Source organism: Papaver somniferum, chromosome 6, assembly GCF_003573695.1.
Source record: "Papaver somniferum cultivar HN1 chromosome 6, ASM357369v1, whole genome shotgun sequence".
In the NCBI taxonomy this organism is placed as follows: Eukaryota; Viridiplantae; Streptophyta; class Magnoliopsida; order Ranunculales; family Papaveraceae; genus Papaver; species Papaver somniferum.
Genome location: NC_039363.1, coordinates 105,886,291 through 105,910,188, shown reverse-complemented (window position 1 = coordinate 105,910,188; position 23,898 = coordinate 105,886,291).

The window sequence follows — 23,898 nt, the reverse complement described above, 5'->3', positions numbered from 1 at the left end:
AGCCACGGTTTGCAAAAGATTTCATTTCTTATTATATAAAATGTATTTGTTCATGAACAAACTGATTTTAGAACTTAACCCACTCAATTATGCAAACGGGTACGCATACCTAAGTAGCCAGACTTGGTCCGGACTATGTGAAATCATCGAAACAAAGTTGATATGTTCTCTTTTAGTCATGAAGTATCTTTTTGAAAATTTCATTCTGATCTCGTAGTTTTCATACCTTTGCCAATTTATATTAACAAAAAGGGGGATAATTATTTAGTAGTTCACACTACATACATATGGTTTACGGATAATTATGTAAGGGGGAGTGGTTTTCATTGTAAGATGAAGTATTGACTAAGGGGGAGTAATACATATCACCATAGTATTATTTCAAAGGTGTGATATAATTGGACTTTGATCATCTATAATAATACTATGACACTGTATAAAAATGATTGACAACATCTGTTTTCTTATTGTTATGGCTACGGATCTTCAACAACAATGATGCTGAGTTAAACACTTTCAGAATCGCTGAAGTACTTGAAGTAGCGAAGAATTCAAGGAATGTTCAAGAGCCAAGGAAATCAAGTATGATGGATGAGAATCTACAAAGTTTATTTATTTTGTAATCCATATGTATTGATAGTTTTGTCACTAAAATTGATAAAAGGGGAGATTGTTAGAGCACTGATCGGTCGATCTCGCAAGCGTTGCTATCTAAATATTGTTTGTCAAGTCTAGTTGACCAAAACTATATACTTGATCTGTAATATACTTTTAGCTATGTCTCGGATTAGGATAGAATGTGTAGTTGAACTTTAGACTTCACGGCGTTCGCCAATTGAAGATGAAGATTTACTGAGGAGCATGGAGGAACTTCATCAACAAGAGGTATGTGGAGTCTAAAACTTATCTATCACTCAGAAGTCTATTCCATTCTATCTTCTAATGAGACTAAGTCGTATATCTATAGTGTAAGAACCTTTGGCATATTCTTTAGTTCAGGCCTGAAGTGTTAGTTGTCTGACTGAACAGATTCAGTCTTATGTAGTCTTTTTTTCTATGTGACTCAGATCATCTGACTGAGTCGAGTTAACCTTGTAACCTGAGTTGAATCGGTTTAACTCAGACTTGACCATTTGACCAGGACCTTGACTTGACTTGGACGCTGACTGTTAGTTGATCTTTGACCGTTAGTTCAACCGTTAGTGACTGTTAGTTGACTCATATGGACTGGACCTTAGTTAATGGGATTGTTTAGTTAACTTGGTCTTATAGCTAGTTTTTCTGATGAATATGAAATGGAACCTTAAGGTACGATTTAGCCTTTGGTTCCTTATACATAGATGTATATCTTCCTGAGATTATTCAAGTGGGCCATAGAACCAACCCAATTGAATTAGTAAACCTTAGTTATGCTAAAGACAAAGAATGAAAAGGTGTAAAGTCCTAAATGGGCTTAAAACCATTAGTTAGACTTGTATAATACTTGTGTGAGCCATTTTGGCTAGAATCTTAGAATTCTTGTGTGATTAACAGTTAGTTATTAACAACGATCGATTCAAAGGATGAACCAGCAGATCGTGGATCTCGAGGTAGGCGTGGCTTGTCATCAAAAGAGGTGGGAATACATTTGACTCTTTGGTAACAATTATTGTTTTCTTTTACAACAGTTTATGTTTAACAAACTTATGTATTTCTGTTTGTGCGTTCTATGCATTGTTTAACTTGTTTTACGATAATTCTGTTGATTCTGTTAATTTTTCCATGGTTTGGAAAGGACCTGTAATGTGTTGTGGTCAATATTAATTGTTATGGGAAATACGAATTTCCACATGTGGTATATAGGATGCGCTCCTTCACATTTATACCTAGAGTTTTTATGATATATTGGTCGACAGTTTGCGAGTTCGGAATTGTCGACATCCATATTTACGATTAGGTGTGGATTTGCGAGTTCGGAATTGCACAACCATAGTATGCATTGTTTGAAGAAGGAGTTTGTCCATATACATGTTTGTTTACTTCTGTGAGGATATTCTCTTTCACATTTATATCTACATGAATTCAGCTTTTATGCTTATATCGGTCGACAGTTTGCGAGTTCGGAATTGTCGACATCCATATTTACGATTAGGTGTGGATTTGCGAGTTCGGAATTGCACAACCATAGTATACATTGTTTGAAGAAGGAGTTTTTCCATATACATGTTTGTTTACTTCTGTGAGGATATGCTCTTTCATATTTATACCTACGTGAATTCAGCTTTTATGCTTATATCGGTGGACAGTTTGCGAGTTCGGAATTGTCGACATCCATATTTACGATTAGGTGTGGATTTGCGAGTTCGGAATTGCACAACCATAGTATACATTGTTTGAAGAAAGAGCTTGTCCATATTCGTGTTTGTGTATCTCAGTGACTTGGTCACTATTAATGTCTGGGAAAACATTATTGTTTTTCTTAATCTTTTTTATGATTACTTAGAAGTTAAATGTTAATTATTCCCACTTTCAGTTTTCAGAGACAGGTCAGAGTTGCACAGCGAAAGCCACAAGTGTCGACTCCGTTAATTAGATAACTTCTGTTATGTTTATTATGTTGTTTATTGTATCTGTAAACCAATTGACTATTGTATATGTATCATTTGAGAGAAGTTCATGTATATATATATATATATATTCTGAGCGGGGTTAGTTTTGGGATAAGTTTTGTACCAATTTCTTAATTGAATGTTTAAGTATTTGAATTAGATTCGTAGTGCCTCTTTATTTAGCTAATCTCTTGGATTAGTCAGATGCTAGCTTAGGGGCGCTACATATAGACTTTTACATTATACACATTTGATATTTCGAGTTTATCTCGCTTATATATTTCTCGAAATATGTGTTGGAAGCTTTTTGCTTTAGCTATGTTCATCATATTCTAGAGGAGTTTAGTTGAAAATAGTGTACTTGTTGGAAACTAAATATTAAGTCAAAAGATGATCATGTGAAAATTACCTTGAACATCTTATATATATGATTTGTGTGAGACAGTAATTTGATGTTAGCCCGGGAAGTTTCGCATTGATCATTCGATCACTTGAAAAGTACTTGAAGATAATGGTACGTGTGACACTACCAGTGTCATCTTCCAAGGATGTTTCAATGATTGAAATGATATTTTAAAACAATTAATCATGTCTGGATACAATACGGTACGTATACCTAGTATGTGAACTGTATTATGATGATTCTGGTCCAGAACTCTTGTTTGCGTACCTAGTATGCGAACAAGTTTATCTGAGTTGGGTCTGGAATAGTTGTTCGCGAACCGGGTTTGCGAACGGATTGACTAGGCTAAGGTCCGGAGCTGCTGTTCGCGTACCTGGTTTGCGAACACAGTGGTGAAGTTCTAAAATTGTATATGTATGATTCTCATACTCATGAACTAAAACATTTATGATTTAAGGAATGCAATCTTTGCAAACCGTGGCTTAATGTTCATGAATTTGATTCTTGTATAAGTACTTTGTACGATTACGAATCAAACTGATTTCGTTTCAATTTGTTCATATATATTTCTATGAAATAGTGAACAATTGCACAACTCTATTTGAAACACACTTAGATTCATTTGATTATGTTTGATCATGATTGATTGATCTTCATATTTGATCTTGAAGTGTTAGATGAATATAGCTAAGACAAAAAATGTTCAAATTGATAACTTCGGTTAACTGTTATTGAGCTAACCCAATATACAGGTTTAGGTACGGTAAATATATATAAATGAAAGTATATTTCATTTGTGTGTAACATCCTAAGACCATCTAACGGTGGAGATTGATTGCTTTATTTCAAATCAGACTTAGCTTGAATCTTAATTCAAGATTTCATCTAACAATGAATGTTGAATGCTTTGTTATTAAGCTATCTTAGTTTTGATTGAAAGCAAACCTGATTTGAAAGACTATATAAGGGATAACTCTAGCAACTGGAAAAACTAATCCCGGTACTTTCATGTGTCCTAGTTGCGTACTAGAGTCGATTCTCCTTTAACCTAGGTTTTTCCAAAACCATTATAGGTTAACGACTTGAAGATTTCATTTGGGATTCGTGAAGCCAGATCTAACTATTTTCTCTATAGTTTTGTATTTTGATCTTACTTGTTCTATCGTATTGAGTTTTATCTGCACTAAGATTTACTCGAGATTTATATCCGATAGGTAATATATAAAAAGTAATCACGACATTTTTTCGTCTCAGACTCTTGTACTTCCTCAATAACTTTTCCTATTAATCAGTTGGGTTATTGTGAGGTGACTAATATTTCTGGGATGCTCTTTGGGAGTATAAGACTGGATTATTAGTTGGTTCATGTTCACCTTGATTTATCAAAAGCCGGAACAAAAACCGAATAAAGAATCGACAAATCTGTGGGAGACAAATTTGTTTATAAGTCTTCGACTTTGGGTCGTAACAACTTTTAGTTGTGGGTAAGGTCAGCTAAGGGAATCAAGTGCACAGGATCCGACATGATTATAAAGGCGTAAGGAACGCGACTGTACCTTAATCGGTATGAGACTTGGTTAGGGCTCAACTACATTCTAGTCCGAAGTTAACTTGTAGTAGGCTAGAGTCTGTAGCGTCTTAATACAGTGTGGTGTTCAAATCTATACTAGGTCCGGGGTTTTTCTGCATTTTCGGTTTCCTCGTTAATAAAATTTCTGGTGTCTGTGTTATTTCTTTTCCGCATTATATTTGTTTATATAATTGAAAATATCACAGGTTGTGCATAGTACAATCACTTGATAAATCCGACCTTGTTTGTTGGATAGAACTTGATTGACACTTGGGCATTGATCTTTGGTACTGTCCAAGTTATTTCTCATATCAATCAGGCTCACGGATTCCTATCAGTTTGATTTGCTGATTGTATTGAGAAAGAGATAAAAACTCTTTGATGTAATTATTGACTGAGTCTCGCTTGTAAGTTGGTGCTCTCGGAATTACATTGAAGTTTAGTCCATACAGATTACCGAACAAATTACTGGGTGTAGTTGTTATACCCCCGCTTTTCCAGTCTTTGCAATCAAATAATTTGCAAGTTCCCTTGCCCTGGAACCTAGTTAGCAATTCGACTAATTATTCGTGAATCCGAACAAATAGTCTGAATCCGATTCATTCGTCTGAATCACTCAAAGTCCGAAATGGATATGTGTATAATGTGAACGCGGCGAATAATTAGCGAATCCGATTAGTTCGCCACTTAGATTCGTATAGTGACTCAGCCGAGTCAGTATCGGTTCACTGTGTCAGCCGAGTCATTGTGAAGTTTCTAATACAATATTTTTTTTTTAAATGTAGGAGGTGGGCTTCGAACCCATGACCTTAGTGAATCCGATTAATTCGTCACTTAGATTTGGGTATTGACTCAGCCGAGTCAGTACCCGTTCACTATGTCAGCCGAGTCAATATGAAGTTTCTAAGACAGTTTTAAGAAAAAATAAAAAATGAAGGAGGTGGGCTTCCAACCCATGACCTCTGGAATACATGCAAGCGCTCTAACCACTGAGCCATGCGCTGGTTGCTAATTATTCATTAGATACTCTATATATATCCGATTTCAAGCCGTATTTCTACTAATTTATTCCAAAATATATTTTCTTGGAATTTTCCGTACCAAACTCATATTTCTAAAACGAATTATACACGTACGTATTCGTTCCGAACTACTCTCAAAACAACTTGACCGATTTTTTGACTGAATCCATATAATATCGAGAGTATGCCGTCCCGAACTCCTCTCGGTATCTCGAATTGCTAACTAGTCCGTGAACAATAGTATAAGAAATCCATCATGGGTATAAGTGTGAACGTGAATCAATTTCCAGGTGAGCAGAAAGTCAATGTACTAGGGAAAACATATGTTGTGGGCCATTACTAGGACTCGTACGGGAAAAGGAAGTCATTAAAAAATTAAATTCGTCACCTCCAAACTAAAGAGCAACCGATAAAAAAAAGGAGAACTGCTAGAGCAACTTTTATCTAGCAGCACTGTGTCCACTTATTTGTCTATTTGTGACGTCAGTAAAGTTAGGGCTAACCACAATTAGTTTACCCTAGTTTGGGATTATCCTTTTCACTGCAGGATAAGAAAACCCAATGTATATCGTTTTGGCGCCATAGTTTCTTATTTGCCGCCCGAAAAAAAGATCAGAAAACTTTCTAAAGAAAACCCAATGTGAATATCGTATTGCCAGGTTTTGAATGACATACAAATCTGTATTATCGTTGATCTAGATCAAAAAAAAAATCCATTACTTGCGAAGTCGCGAAGAAACTAGAGAAACTAAAGCCATATGTTTCATATTCAGTTGAAATCAAAGAAAAATATAACTCTTCAAGATATCTCACAACCTAAACGAGGTTAGTTTCTCTTTACATAGGTTGCTTTCATGAAATTCTCCATGACTAATTGATCTTTTTATCTTAGCACTCTACATTCACTCTTGTCCTAGCATATTGTTAACTGTTTGATTGATGGTTTGAATGAGTATGAGTATGTTCAAGTGCAACTATTTAATAGGTATTAGATAGTGGATGTATTATTCAAAGTAATTTACTTATGATATTGTGTGTGATGAATCATGTCATGATGATTCTTCAACCTTATTCGTTGCAGGAAGAAGAACTTGATAAATTTAACATGGAAAATGATGTTCCAACAAATGGTATTAACAACGAGTTGACAAAAATTGGTATGAAATTCGATTCGGAACAAATGGCATATGATTACTATAATCGTTATACTAGAGGCGTTGGGTTTAGCATACGGAAAGATTCAACCACTCGCCGTAAAGATAAAACGATTTCAAGAAGAGTTCTAGTTTGTTCAAACCAAGGAGAGTATCGACAGCATCCAAGGGGGTCTCCATTGAAACGACGCTTGCACGCACGAACAGGTTGCAATGCAAAGCTGGTCATTAAACTGCAAAGTGATGATTTAAAATATTCCTTAGTAGAATTTGTGGAAGAACACTAACCACTTGCTTACATGTTCAGATCAAGTTCATATGTTGAGATCACAAAGGAAAATAGAGAGTGTTCAAGCAAGATTAATTGAAAATATGCATTACGCAGGTATAAGTCAAAAAAAATATTTTTGCATACATCAGTGTTGAATCGGGAGGGTCTCAAAATCTGAACTTCACCCAAATGGATTGTAACAATCATATACAAAGAAGAAGGCATCAAGATGTGTTGGGGAAAGGTGATGCTGAGCATTTGTTAGAATACTTTCAAGGAATGCAAAAAGAAAATCCATATTTTTTTACGCAATTGAAATGGATGCGACTGGTCAGTTATGCAATTGTTTCTGGAGTGACGCCAAATGTAGGATGGACTATGGTTTCTTTGGTGATGTGTTGGTATTTGACACAACATTTGGAACTAATGAGTATGATAAACCGTTTGCACCCTTTGTTGGGGTAAATAATCATGGCCAGACAACTCTTTTTGGATGTGCATTATTACTAGACAAGAGCACAGACTCGTTTGTATGGCTGTTTAAGACATTTCTGAATGCCATGAACGGGAAACATCCACAGACGATTTTCACTCTGTAATTCACGAATTTAGGTTCGGCTGATTCGAACAAAATCGTTCTTAGCCGAACCTACCTGTATTTCCAAAAACCGAGGTTCGGCTCACAAGTTATCAGCCGAACTTCACTCTATAACTGACGAATTTAGGTTCGGTTGATTCGAACAAAATCTAGCAAAATCGCATTAGCCGAACATAGTGTTTCTCTAAATCATATACTAGGTTCGGCTCAAAATTGATATTCCAAGATCAGCCGAACTGATCTTCTGAAAACCCTAATTTAATCTTTGAAATCATATTTTATCGATCGAACAATATAAAATCAATCAAAAACAAGATGGGTTTGTTACAAATGCATTAAAATACATCTAGGAGCAATTGAGATTTGGATTTCACACTCCAACATCGCTCACTTCGATTTGTGTTTCCTTTGATTGATTGATTAATTGCTTGATTGAATTGGAGTCCAAGATGTTTAAGTTTAAAGGTTATTTTGATTTTAGATTTTAGATTTTTGAGGATAAGGGAACTCTAGTAATTAGATTGTATAAAGATATATGGGAAATTACACTACCTTCAGACACCCCTTATAAAACAACCCTAGATGGGATAATAAATAAGTACGCCTCAAAAAAATTCAGTATGCCTCAAAACAGGTTTATTTGTATATATACTTGATGAAAAATACTTAGCAAACACAGCTCGGCCTCAATGCACTTACTTTATGTAATAACTTGTATTAAGGGATTGTATGAGTAAATTTCTATACCCATTTGTGCTCAAAATATGTAACCAATTCCTTTGGTATGGTTATCCTTATTTTCCGTCCCCATTTTTCTGATTTATCATCCCATCAATTTACTTTTCCTGATTTTTTTCGATATACCACCCACCGAAAGTCAAATTAACTTTGACTATGACTATTATCACTTTTATTTGTTTCTTCTTTCAATCCCTCTTTTCCATTAAGCAAAACAAACAGTGATCAAGTTAAAAACCTAGATGCCGATTAATTATTACAGTACTAGAGGCAATTAGTCAGTAAACTATTATTATAGAAGATCTCCTAATGGAAAACAAGGGAAAAATATCTCAGCCCTAGTTCATTAGGATTATGTTAATTCCATTGGAACCCATTAGAGTTGATTAATAAACTTAATTAATCACATGAGCAGGGTAACCTTAAAAATATGATCATCTAAAGATTCTAAACCAATTGCACTTGAACAGTTCGTGTAAGTGCCAGAATATGCTAATCAAATCACACAGATGCTCCAGTTAGTAACACATGCTTTCCAAATTCCACCTAACATGAAATTAGGGTATGATTCAATCAGTACAGTGTGAACGGTGAACACTGAACACAATACATGCTCCAACTAATTTTAAGTAATGTAATGCCCTCGTCTCTCTCGTCCACCATCTTTAATATCAAGCCAATATCACACACCAATTCTCCTTCTCTATTTTTCACCGAAGGTGGTGATAATCATGGGGATGGGATAAAAAAGACGCCGGTCGGTGGTGGAGACGGTATGGAACAATGAACCCAACTTGCAACAGAGAAAAACGAGTGGAATCTCTTGCGATCAAAAATAACACTAGCTAACAAGTCTGAGTTAAGTTTCTATAACCTATAAAAAAAATGACAAACTTATAAACTGTTTAAGACATTCGTAGATGGTGTGCAGAGCGAACAAGAACTCCACTTGCTAGATAAAAATACAAACGAAATGAATTAGTGAAATGTAGATACCTTTCAGAATGGTAAAATAATTAGGAGATGAAAGTACCCACAACCTAAGATTGTTCCAAATTTCTAGCAATTAACAAACTTACGACTCATTAAGACTCATTATTTGCAGCTCAAACAGATAACATTTTATTCACAAAAAAAAAAAAAAAACAGATAACATTCGGAAAATTGAAGATAGTAAGCCTGGTCATGAAGACGTACAAAGATAATCTAACAAAATAGTGAAACTGTTTCATGATGAGACTGCAAGTTGGATGAACTTATCATTAAGAAAAACAACATAGGTGGGGATCAAGAGTACTGTTGTGCAACATACCAATTTACCAGTACACACTGCTCTACATAAGAAGCCCGATAGCCTAAAACAGGTAAACACCCACGATATGGGTACACTGGCCATGAGAAACACATGGTATTCTGTCCTATGTCCCCTGAACTTTCCTATGTCCTATGTTATAAAGATTAAACAACAGAAAAATGTAAGCAATCTGATTAAAGTAGGCGCTATGATTGCAGTCAAATTTACTTGAATAGAATAACAACGGAAAAAGATTTTCAGAGCTAGTTGGGATAAACAGAAAACTGAAGAAACAATAACTTACCTCCTCATGCTGCCCTTCTACCATTGTTAATACAAATTCTTCTTCTTGTTGTTAGTTTCTTTGCGCCTTTTTTTTTGAGGGTTTACCTTCTTCCAGTCCTCCGTTTCTCCTTCGCTTCTTAGAAGATTTACCAGTGTCACCATTTACTTCCACCACTTGCATTCTGTCTCCCTTCTCCTCAGCAACTGGTTCCAAGCTTGTTGAATCTTTGTACTTGTGGTAAGGGTACATATCTTCAGGCTTCTCTAAGGCATATTCATGTAAGTCATAAGGGGAATTGTTTTCCTGCTTCGTGATCTCTTTCTCATCCTCAGAGATATTATCTAAATCATCAAAGTCGCGATTCTTTCTCTTATTCTTAAATACCCACTTTTTCTTCTCAACATAATTCTTCAAGACTTCTCATCATCCTTGTTCAATTTCCCCAGATTACTTTCTCCGTCGTCGTCATCATGGATCTCAGAGAAATTCTTACATTTTTGGCAGAGAAGAAAGAACTTAGTTTCACAAGGCTCAATATCACGGTAAGAAATAGGCTCCCCCTTTTTGATTTTCCGGACCAATCTTTGCCAACTGGCCCAACTCATCTCCAATTTCACTGTAAAAATTCTTCAATTAGTTTCTAGGGTTTTAGAGAAACAAAACCAAGAACTCAAAAACCAAATCTTATAATAATAGCGTAGCATAACCTAAATCCAAGAATACCCAGAAACGAAGACAAACACACCTTTGTGATTTCCAAGGCAAAAGGGGAGGCTTCTTCGAATTACAGTGCTGTTGTTGTGGTAGACACAGTATAGGCTCTGGTGGTGTCCTTATCCATTTTAGGGGTGCCTTTTAACAATTCTTCCAGGTGTCTTTATAATTTTTCTTGGGTGCCAATAACACTTCTCCCGGGTGCCTTTAGTATTTCTTTCGGGGGTGCAAATATCACTATTCGAGCTAATTATTCCACACATGTTTATTTCTCCAAAAATACCTACAAAAACAAAATACCAAAATAAGTACAAAAATGAGTACTAACGAGAAAATCGAGAACAAAATAGACATATAAGTGCGTCTACGAATTTATGCTCTTGTTTCTGAACTCTGTCAGTTCACTTTGGATTTGGTTTGAACTGACACACCCTGTTAAACCCTAGGTACCAAGACATATAGCTTGGTAGAGAGTTTATTTCACCAGAGTCAATTACAAAGATTGGAGGTGTTTTGAAAATAACACTCCAGAAAGAATGCAAATAATATTTCCTTAAAATCGAGTTTTGAGGACCTATTTTTCAGATCAAAAAGATGTTTCAACTACTTATCACTTCAGTCTGTAACCCTCCCTTATGCCAAAAGTGCTAGGTACCCCCAAATTTATCCCCCAAAATCCCTCCCTGATCTTGGCCATTGATTCAACAAGTGAGATGGGGTGGGGGAAAACATGGTGACAATTTGTGTGTGTTATGTGAGGTCGGGGACGAGTTGGAGGAAATCAAGCATTTTCGTTTCACCCTTATACTTGATGTATTTCTTTTACTCGTTCAATAAAATTCTTCGAAAAAAGGAAGAGCAAAAGAATGTACAAGTAGTTAAGGATGTGTCATTATAACTAGCCAAAACGACCACTTAAAAGAGCACATCATATTTGAAGCGGTAATAAACCTTGACAGGACATTCTAGAGCAAGAATGAACGCTGGCCTACCATCATCATAGAATTCAAAAACATCCTCAGGCAACAAACATGCTTGTTTGGCTAGGGAATCAACAGTAAAATTAGCTTCTCTATAGCTGTAGACATAGCTTATGTTACTATAAAAGGCATGCGCCATTCTCCAAGAGTATTAAACATATGGCCCTTCAATCTAACCGAGTTGTCACGCATTACCTGATAGACTCTCCCTTTAAAACCAAGCCAGTTGATAGTGGCACCTTTGTAATAAGCTTTATTGTGCAGCTTCCATAATTCAGTGGCAATTACAAGGTTTGCTACCAACCACAGATCCTTAATCACTCTTCTGCGCCCTTTAGCAGCCTTGTACGAGGCCACCAAGTCTTCATTCGGTCGAAGCTTAAAAATATCAGCAGACCATGCCCAAATACGCTTCGCAAATCTGCAATTCCAGATAATACGGCCAAGAGATTCAGAATCTCTCCTGCACAGGAAACACCGAGTTGGCATTTCCCTTCCTGTTTTTTTTATCACCTGATCTTCAGTTGCACAACATTCCTTCCTCCAAATCTTCAAATATTGCACCACCAAAGTTGGATGTACAATGGAACGAGAAAAAAGTGTTGCGGTCGGCTGAAATTCAAAAGAAGATCTAATTGCATCCTTTGCAGACTCAACAGAAAAAACTCCCTTGCTATCTAAATTCCAGATTCTATAATCCTCACCACCAACAATAATAGGTATATTTTCAACATCAATATTACCGTTCACCATCAATTCACGAGTTTTAGTTCGAATCACCCAAACATCATCCGCAATCAGATCACTTACTTTGGACTTAATATCATTAGGTCCCAAAGAAGTGATCCTAAGTCATTTAGTAATCGAAAAATCACCGCACCAATTATAAAAAAAAATAGTGAAGTATTAGCACCATCACCAATAATTTATTGCGTGTGTCTTTGACCAAAATTGTAAACCCACCTTATTCCAGGGAAAACCGTGGAACCCAACTTATAAACAATCAAATTTCCATTGATTTTGAAGTATTTGGCCTTCAAAAACCTCGCCCAAATCTTGTCAGAGTCACGGAAATCCATAATTTCATAAGCATTTCCTTATTCACAACAGACAACCTTTTAATGCCCATGCTACCTTCTCTTCTTGGACAACACATACTATCATAAAGCACCATAAAGTACTTATGTTTATCAGCATCACTAGACCATAGAAAATTTCTAATGGCTCTTTCAACCTGCTCAATAATCCTCCTCGACTATTTGTAAACAACCATATAATGAATAACATAACTAGAAATTACTGAACGAATCAACCAGAACCTACCTTGAAAAGGAAAAAGCTTACCCTTCCAGCCAGCTAGTTTTTCCATAATCTTCTCAACCACATGTCTCACATATATATGACGCACAATACCTGGCTTCAGTTAAATTCCCAAGTATCTATCCGGGATTAAATCTCTACCCATGCCCAAAAAATTGGAGATAGAAATGGCACGAGAACAAGTGCCACCTCCAAGCAACTCATTAAAATTATGCAAACTATGCTAATTTCCTTTGCAGAAAATAAGAATGTCGTCAGCAAAAAGAAGATGAGTAGGAGCCACACCTTTCTTGCTCACCATAGCAAGCATACTTATTCAAGCAAATAATTTCGAGGGATTACGACTTAAAACATCTTCAATAAGTACAAAAATCAAAGGTGAAAGAGGATCACCTTGTCGTAAACCTCTAGTGATGCTGAAAAAACCTTCAGGACTACCATTAATAAAAATTGAAATTCTAGCCGAATGAAGAATATTAAGTATCCAAGCGCACCAATTATCAGAAAAAACATATCTTCGAAAAACCTCAGCAACAAAATCCCAACTAACCGTGTCAAATGCTTGGGAAATATCCAGTTTTAGGCCAACATTACCATGTTTCCTAGTCACACCAATTTCATTAATCATCTCAAGATCGAAGGTTGCTTACGATTTAAGATAACTTAGCTTTGTAATCAAGCAAACAATATTCACCTTAAATGAATTTTGAATTGAGGATCAAGTTAAGATAGCTTACAAAGTAAGCACTCATTTTCCATTGCTAGATGAAATAACTTTAGACACCCACAAAATAGAATATACAAAAATGATTAGGATGAACCGTAACCAAACCGTGTATAATAACTTTGTTCAAGAATGGTTAACTAAAGTTAGCCGTATGAGCAATATAAGCTTAATCATTTTAATAAAAACACTTTAGAATTGAAGTGACATTCAACCATAACTTAATAGGTAATGTCTAACATGTGTTTTAGAGAGTTTTTCAAATGCCAAATATCTGATAGAAATATTTTGAATGCATCTGAAAATATTCAATTGGGTAAGTACATGTATCGGGTACGTGTACCACTTCCAGTTCATGATACAAATACTGCTAAGCTACGTATACTGGGTATGTGTACCACTTTAGTCAGAAAAATCCAAGTCATTTCAGTACGCATACAAGGTAAATGTACCACCCTGATGTACACGAATACAAAAAACTTTGGTATGCATAGCGGGTATGTGTACCAGCATGTCATAACCGAACTTAGACATAAGCCGGTACGTAAACTGGGTACTGTACCGCTGATCCAAAATCACAACAGTTTGCCATTACGTGTACTCTCCCTGTATCCAGATTTCAGTAGTTCTAATAAACTCTTAATAATCAATTTGAAACATCCTTGAATAAGTAGTCAATGATAATATTACACATATCTCTAATTCAATTTATTTTCAAATGATTAACTAATCAATTTGAAACATTCATGTATAACATCAATGATAATCTTACATATATCATGTAAAATGTTCAGATTATTTTCACATGATTAATTCGAATCGAATAGAAACATTCCTGAGTAATGATAATTTTACACATATCTTTGTTCCAGGTTATTTTGAATGGATCGACTTGAGTCATTATCTAGTTCATAAACAATAAATTGTTCTTAAAGAAATTCACCAAGTTAATGAAAAATGACTATAAGCTCAATTCATATTTCGATAAATCAACAAGGTAAACTTAGTGTCGAAATTTCTATTGTTCATTAATTTAAAGTCCACTAAGTCTCATAGATAGAATGGTGAACTTAAGTAAATAGAATTGGTTCAGTCTTCACATACCTTTTTTCGATGAAGTTTTCCATAGTCTTCAGTAGATCTTCTTCCAAAGTCTTAGGTTGGTCTTCGTCTTCAAATGATGAACGTCGTGAAATCTGATAGTCAACTATACCCTTCTAACTTAGTCTGACACATGAATAAAATGTAGACTATAAATCAAGATACAGTTTTGGTTCACTAAATTTGACAACAAGCTTGAGATAGAAACAATTATGAGTTTGACCGACCAATGCTCTAACAACGATCACTTAAGATATCAGACTTATAGGTTGAAGCGAAAGATTGTGGTATATTTGGATACCCTCGTCTTTTCAAAGTAGAGAAATTTAAAATTTTATTAGTTTTGAAAAAATTTATATTTGGGGCTACTATCACAATCAACAAATAATGAACTTCACGAAACTACGGATTGAGAAAGTAGAAAATTTTTAAATCGGCGGAAAACTTCAATTTGATGCCTTTTGTAGAATCGGTAGTAGCAGACGTTATCGAAACTACCGATTGTGTTTCTCTTTTGAAACAAAAGTGTATAATCGGTAGATAACATACTCTACTATCTATCAATTCGTGAACGTTAATCGCATGGAATACATTCAAAATTGATTTTTTTCCCTAACAATCACGTACAAAGTGGTTTGGGCTTTTTCTTAACACAAATAGGGTGTTAAGAAAAATAAAACTCAAATTTCGTTTGTTTTATGCCTTACTGTTCATTTGGTTCTTAACACAAATAGCCATTATAAAAAATCAGTAGAAAGGGGGCATTCTCTGTTTCTATCAAATTTCATCTAGTTATTTCCCCTAAAAATAATGGTTGAAAATGGCTTGTAATTGAAATTTGCAGTGCCTGCACATCAATTGTTTCGAATGAACAAAGCTTAGTCCATAACGAAATACTTTTGAAACCCTTGAATCTTTTTATTTTGTTGAAAAAGTACAATCTCAGTAAAATGCAGGAAAAAAAAACGAAGTAAGAACTTGTTAGAGAATACCATAACAAAGAGGGATACATGGATCATACACTGATCATCATACGAACGAGGGAAATATTTAATAGGATGGAAGAAACCGGATCCGAACAAATGTTGACTGCTTTGATGCATGGGAACGTGCTTTGATAGACTTACGGATGTGGTTATGCATCAAGTGCATGCGCATCCATGCCTGGAAGAAACCATGCACGTCAAATACTCACCCTGCTGATGTTATTGCCGGACCTCTCAATGGGAATGAGGCTGAGTTTCTGATCCATGGTGTTGTCAAACCACCCTAGACCACAGGCCCCTCTTCCTCTGCAGTCATGTCTGATAACCCTGACGAAAGTGCAGTTAACCTTACAGTGGAATTGCTCGACCTGGTTTTGACCCCACTATTGTGAGTATCCCCCCTCCATGTCGCTTACAATTTTCACGAATTTTAAAAACTGCACTCGACAACGTCAAGGCACGACCACAGTGTTTGGATACATGGCTCCAACTATTACTACTACCCATATGCACCCTGAACCTGTATGTTCCCAAGTGTTCAACTGAATAACGTTCAGGCACTAGAAGAAAGCTACAGATCGCAGCCATTAATCAAGCACTGGTGCAGTGGAATGAGCCAGGTGGGTGCTTCAATATAACCCAGAGATTATTAGGCTTGACTAAGCCTAAACCTAAGCACAAGCCAGGCACTAAAAAGAGGAAAAACTCTAATGTTGAGGCCTGTAGAAGGAAGATCAGTTATGGGCACTACTCTGCAGCCATTCGTATCTTGTCATCCAATGGAGTTGCACCTCCAACTCCGGCCACACTACTTGAACTGCAGCAGAAACATCCAACGGCTCCACCTCCTATCATCCCCAGCGAGAGCATCTCAGCTGCATCTATATCAGTTAATGCTACATCCGTGCGATCAGCCATAAAGAGTTTCCCTAAGGGGACATCGTGTGGCGGAGACGGCCTCCGGGCTCAACATCTGTTGGATGCATTGAGCGGCCCTGTTGCTGCCATTGCTGATGACTTTCTACAAGACATGATTGAAGTTATTAACTTATTATTATCTGGTAGATTCCCATCTGTTATTAGTGAATATATCGCCAGCTCCCCGCTCACCCCATTATTGAAACCTGTAGGCGGATTAAGACCAATTGCCATTGGGACCATATGGAGGCGGCTAAGTTCTAAATTGGCGGTAACTTCTGTGAGTAAAGATATGACCGAGTATCTTGGCTCGTACCAGTTCGGTGTGGGAATACCCTGTGGCGGAGAAGGCATTATGCATGCAGCAAACAGATTGCTAGAGGTAAAAGGGGATGATTCCTGTTAGAAATATTATCTCCAAGATATTATCTTGTTGAGATATTATTTGATATTATTTGATAGTATATATTATTTTCATTAGGCATGTATATTCTCTTTATGTTGTAATATCTTGTTTATCTTGTTTCCTTATTTTCATCTGTTCACGCATATAAGAACAGGTTGTTTTGTAACCATTTGATTTACTAATAAGAAGATATCTATTCTCCAGAACATACATGCCATGACTAGTTTTGTCATGGTATCATAGCCTGGCAAGATCTAAGAAACCATCTTCCGCTGCAACATAAACTCTGAAATATCAAAAACCTTGCACCGATCAATCAACTTGTCTTCGCTATTTATCTTATCAATAACAGACTATAGAAATCCTAACCGCAAATCTTCTTCTTTATCTTTACCTCAAAATGTCACGAGAAGACTATCAACCCATCACTACAAAATTTGATGGAACAAATTATAATCATTGGTCCTTTCTTATGAGAAGTTTTCTCAAAGGAAAAGGAATGTGGAAGTATATGGATGGCACAGCTAAACGTCCAAACGCTGCTGATACAACTGTAACAGAAAAGGATAAAGAGCCTGCAAGAGAAAGCATGGAAACCTGGGAGATCAACAACCATAAGATACTCACATGAATAAGCAACACAGTAATAACCTCTATAAGCATGCAACTTACCAGATTCGAAACTGCCAAGGATGCATGGGATTTTCTCTCAAAAAGGTATACCCAAATCAACTTTGCTCAACGTTATAAGCTTGAACAAGATATCAGGTCTCTCAATCTATTTCTGATTTTCATTATGAGATGTCTGTCATATGGAATCAGTTATCTCTTATGGAGCCTAACTGGACAACAAATATTGAAATATGGGAGAAATATAGGGAAGAATCACGATTAGTTCAGCTTTTAATGGCACTAAGAGATGAATTTGAAACTGTTAGAGCATCAATTCTTCATAGATCACCCCTACCAACTGTAGAGACTGCACTTTCTGAACTTATCAATGAAGAAACTAGGAAACGCATTAAACCTGATATTCCCACCGTACTAGCAGTACCTTCTCGAACAAGCTTTAACAATCATTTTAGTTCTCAAAAATATAATCGTGATACAACTCAAACTGTGTGTTATAACTGCAAGAAACCTGAACATATATCCAAAAATTGTACTGTGCCACCTAACACAACAACATCAGATATGTCTCAAAGTTCAACTTCACAGCTTCATTGCAATTACTGCAAAGAACCTGGACACACTGTAGGAAACTGTACATCACCTTCATCTAGGAATATGAGAGAAAGAAGAAGGCAGCATGCAGCTACATCATCATATAATCCTTCTCCATCATTATTAGCCACACCAGCAGTTGAGAAAAGTTCAGAATCAGCAGCAGTCACACAAACCAGTCTAGCTGATATTCAGGAGATGCTCAGACAAGCACTTGGTAATAATCACTCAACAGCTACTGCTCTCTCAGCTCCATCAGGTATTCTTTCAACTGGCTGGTTTCTTGATTCAGGGGCATCAAACCATATGACATTTGATTCAACTCTATTTAAGAATAAGCATCCAATTGTTACACCTAATATCCATACCGCAGATGGATCAGCAATATCTGCTACTCACATCGGCCAAGTTAAGGTTACAAATAAGATATATGTACCTAATGTGCTTCTTGTTCCAAAGATTAGAATGAATCTTATATCCATTGGGCAATTGTGTGATCAAGGACTTAATATTTTCTTCTTTCCTTCTGGTTGTGTGATACAGGATTCCAAGACATGGAAGCTAGTTGGGATAGGCCGTAGAGTTGGTCGACTTTATCTCCTTGAAAGTCTTATCATTCCTCAGCAATTTATGTATAAAGAAGTTGTTGCAGCTGCTCCTATTTTGCCTTCAACTATTTCTCCATTTATGTTTTGGCATTCCAAGCTAGGACATGTTTCTTTTTCTCGTCTTACCTATATGATTAATAAAGGTTTATTAGGGTCTATTCAAGTAGAAAAAGAACCTCATTGCGTTGCATGTAAGTTGGGAAAACAACCAGCTCTTTCCTTCAGTAATAGCATTACTTTATCCACTGCACCCTTTGATCTAATTCATTCTGATGTTTGGGGAAAATCTCCCATTCTATCCAAGGGAGGAGCATTATACTATGTGATTTTTATTGATGATTATACTCGCTTCACATGGATATACTTATTCAACTCAAGTGCAGATTTTCTAAAACTATACTCGGATTTTTCTAGGATGATTAAAACTCAGTTTGGAAAAACTATCAAAACCTTTCGTGCAGATCAGGGAGGCGAATACATCTCAAATCCTTTTAGAGATTTTCTCAAATACGAAGGTACACAACTTCAGCTGTCTTGCACTAAAACTCTAGAGCAAAATGGAGTTGCAGAAAGAAAACATCGTCATATTATTGAGATAGCAAGAACTCAACTTCTCTCTTCTTTTGTTCCCTCTAACTTTTGGGGAGAATCTGTTCTTACAGCAGTGTACACCATCAATCGTATTCCTACTGCTGTTATAGGAGGAATATCTCCATATGAAAGTCTTTATGGTAAGCCGCCAAATTATTCTGAATTTCGTGTCTTTGGATCAACATGTTTTATTCTTCTTACTGAACGAGAACGTAACAAACTAGGTAAAAAGAATACTATTTGTGTGTTCTTAGGATATGGAATAGAACAAAATGGTTATCGCTGTTATGATCTAGAAAGTAGAAGATTGCGTATCTCTAGACATGTAACCTTCTGGGAGAAAATACCATTCTGGTCTCTTCCTAGTAGCAAAACATCTAGTTTAGAAACATTCTCCTTTATAGATCCTTTTGAAGACGTAATCACATCTCAGCCAAATATTCCTATCACTACTCCTGAGCTTGCAATTAATCCATCTCCAGAAGTCTTAGAAACTGTCACCAATGACTCTACGGACAATCCTGACATTGCTTCCCCAGAAAGGAATCCTGCAACTGAAGATACAACACTTCCACCTCGTGCTCGTCGACCACCAGCTAAGTACTCTGATTATCATTGTTCTTTATCTTATATATTGCCTCTACATGAACCCAAATCTTATAGGGAAGCAGTTGCAATCCCTGACTGGCAAGACTCTATGGGAGAGAAGTTAACAGCACACAAGAATGCAAATATATGGGACATGGTAGATCTTCCTCCAGGAAAGTCAGTTATTGGTAGCAAGTGGGTTTATAAGATAAAGACAAATTCAGAAGGAAAAATAGAACGATGTAAATCTCGTTTAGTGGCTCAAGGGTACACACAAGAATATGGAATTGACTATGAAGAGACATTTGCTCCTGTTGCTCGCATGACTACAGTGCGTACTCTCATTGTTGTTGCTTCTACTCAAAATTGGGATCTTCACCAAATGGACGTCAAGAATGCCTTCCTCCATGGAGAGATTCAAGAAGAAGTTTATATGCAACCACCACCTGGATTACATCATGCTCCAAATCAAGTATGCAAACTTAACAAAGCATTATATGGTCTCAAACAAGCACCTCGTGCTTGGTTTGAAAAAATCTCAAATGCTATTCTTCAGTATGGATATAGTCAGAGTGCATATGATTCAGCCATGTTTACTCGAAAAACAGAGAAAGGAATGGTTATTCTCCTTCTGTATGTCGATGACACGATCATTACTGGCAGTGACTTAAAGGAAATCCTTTCTTTGAAGCGTCATCTATTTTCTTGCTTTGAGATGAAAGATCTTGGTCTCTTGAGATACTTTCTTGGGATAGAAGTCGATAAATCCTTTAATGTTTATTTTATTTCTCAAGTTAAATATGCAACTGACGTTCTTCAACGTGCAGGTTTAACTGATAGCAAGACTGTTGATACACCTCTACAACTGAATGTTAAGCTCAACAGTTACGAAGGAAAAGCATTATCTAATCCTACACTATACCGTCAGCTTGTAGGGAGTCTTAACTATCTTACTATTACACGACCAGATATCAGCCATGCAGTCCATATTGTAAGCCAGTTTATGTCATATCCAAGATCAACACACTATGCTGCTGTCCATCGAATTTTGCGATACATCAAAGGTACTTTATATCAAGGTTTACACTTCTCAAGTAATTCGGATCTTCGTCTTCGTGCATACTCCAACTCTGATTGGGCAGGTGACGTTACTGATCGACGATCAACCACTGGATATTTCCTATTTTTGGGTAACTCATTAATCTCTTGGTGTAGTAAGAAACAATCTGTGGTATCTCGCTCTAGTGCTGAAGCTGAATATCGAGCTCTTGCTCACACTACTTCAGAAATTGTCTGGTTACGGTGGCTTCTTCAAGATATGGGAATTATATCATCTGAGCCAACTCCACTCTCCTGTGATAACAAGGCTGCTATTCATATTGCCCACAATGATGTGTTCCATGAGCGTACAAAACACATTGAGATTGAATGTCACTTTGTTCACTTCAAACACTTGACAATCTCATTGCTCCATGTTTCTTCAGAATTGCAGCTAACAGACATTTTTACTAAGACTTTACCTTCTACTCGTCTGAAGTTCTTGGCTTCCAAACTCAATATGTGCTTTGCACCATCATGAGTTTGAGAGGGGGTGTTAGAAATATTATCTCCAAGATATTATATTGTTGAGATATTATTTGAGATATTATTTGATACTATTTGATAGTATATATTGTTTTCATTAGGCATGTATATTCTCTTTATGTTGTAATATCTTGTTTATCTTGTTTCCTTATTTTCATCTGTTCACGCATATAAGAACAGGTTGTTTTGTAATCGTTTGATTTACTAATAAGAATATATCTATTCTCCAGAATATACATGCCATGACTAGTTTTGTCAATTCCAACATGACAATGTTGTTGATCGATTTTTCCAACGCATTCAACCTAGTCGACAGGTCCACCTTAACCAAAGAGGTACGTGCCCACTGCCCTAGTATTGCACCGTGGGTTGAATTCTGTTGTTCAAATCCAGCCAGATTATACTACAATGAACATACTCTCTCCCCAGCCAAGGGCGTTCAACAGGGGGATCCATTGGGTCCTCTTGTGTTTTCCTTAGTCTTACAGCCACTAGCCGAGTTGATTGCCTCCACCTGCGAACTAGATTTCCATGCCTGGTACCTAGATGATGGTACCATCGTAAGAGACATGCTCGAAATAGCTAAGGGCTTGAAAATTTTGCGAGAGGAAGGTCCCAGAAGAGGGCTACATCTGAACATCTCTAAAACCGAGATTTTCTGGCCAACTCCGGATCCTAGACGAGAGCTTGATGGTGTTTTTCCGGAGCATATTAGGAAGCAGTTGAATGGCGTGAAATTGATAGGAAGGCCTGTTATCCTTGACCTCCAATTCTGCAGCAACCTGGTACATACAAGGGTTGACCAAACAGTGAAGCTAATGGCGTGTATACAACAATTGGAAGACCCACAAACGAACTGTTTCTTCTACGAAACTGTTGTGGAGTTTCAAAGCTGTACTTCACCTTGCGAACTACTAATCCACTGGCAATATATTCTGCAGCCGCTGAGTTCGATAAATAACTAATGTTGTACCTGCGCAGATTAGTAGTCGGAGATGGAGCTGATTTCGGTCAGTGGCAGAAACGTATCGCCTCCATGCCAATCAAAGACGGAGGCTTGGGAATCCTTACTATGGCAGACACAGGACGGTATTGTTAGCTTGCGTCTTGCGCACAAACACTGCCCCTGCATAATACTATTCTATCATGCCCATCAGCTTTGGACTCATATAACAACTACCGATATGCTTTAGATTCCTTTGCACATGCTTGTGAAGTATCTCCATCCACCTTCAACATCAACGACGCCTCCCCCCACTATATGAAGTCATTGGCGGTTCAATACTTTGGTGTTCTCAAGGAAAAAATACCAACAACCTACTCACTTTCTGATCGGGACTTATTCCTTTGGCACAACAACAGACTTCCACATGCTATGGACTTCCTCAAAGCCATTCCCATCAGTGGGATTAACCAATCTGTCGAGCCTAGACACTTCTGAGCCATCCTCCAGTACCGCCTCGGCATTCCTCTATTCGACAGCAACACGTCATGCTCTAGCTGCAATAGACCGATGGATGTTTTCGGTGACCATGCTTTACACTGTGCAAATGATGTGGGAAGTAAATTTCGACATGATTTTGTTAAAGATGTCGTGGTAGACATGTTCTACAAAGCTCGTGTCCCATCCCAGAAAGAAACCTCTTTGGGTTTATCGTCTAATTCCAACAAAGAATTGAAGCCTGCAGATATCCTCGTCCACAATTGGGAAAACGGGAAAGCTGTTTGTTTCGATGTTATAGGGGTTTCACCTTTCACAAGTGCCATGACATGCAATTTCACCCCCGGGCATGTCATTTCTGCAGCTATCACTCGCAAATGCCACAAATATCTTCACAAATGCACTACACAGGGGTATGGATTTAGTGTATTGGCCTTTACCACCTTGGGGGAGCTAGGAGAAGACACTGTTCCATTTATAAAACGATTGAGGAACTGCTTCATTAGCCACGATGCCAATTACAATATAGGCGGTTCCTTCTTTCATAGACTAGGCATCGTTATCCAAAAAGGTGTTTGCACCCAGCTTGTTGCTAGGTTGCCTAACACCGATGTTGTCGTTGATATGTAACCTACACGTTTTATTTTATTATTATTACAGTACTACAATAAGTTCAAGTAGATTCATCAGATATATCCATTAATTATAAACAAAGGATGTCGACTGGGCTTTGATGATAATTACACATTCAAGATAATAATGATGATTTGGGACGGTGTTATAGCCTTA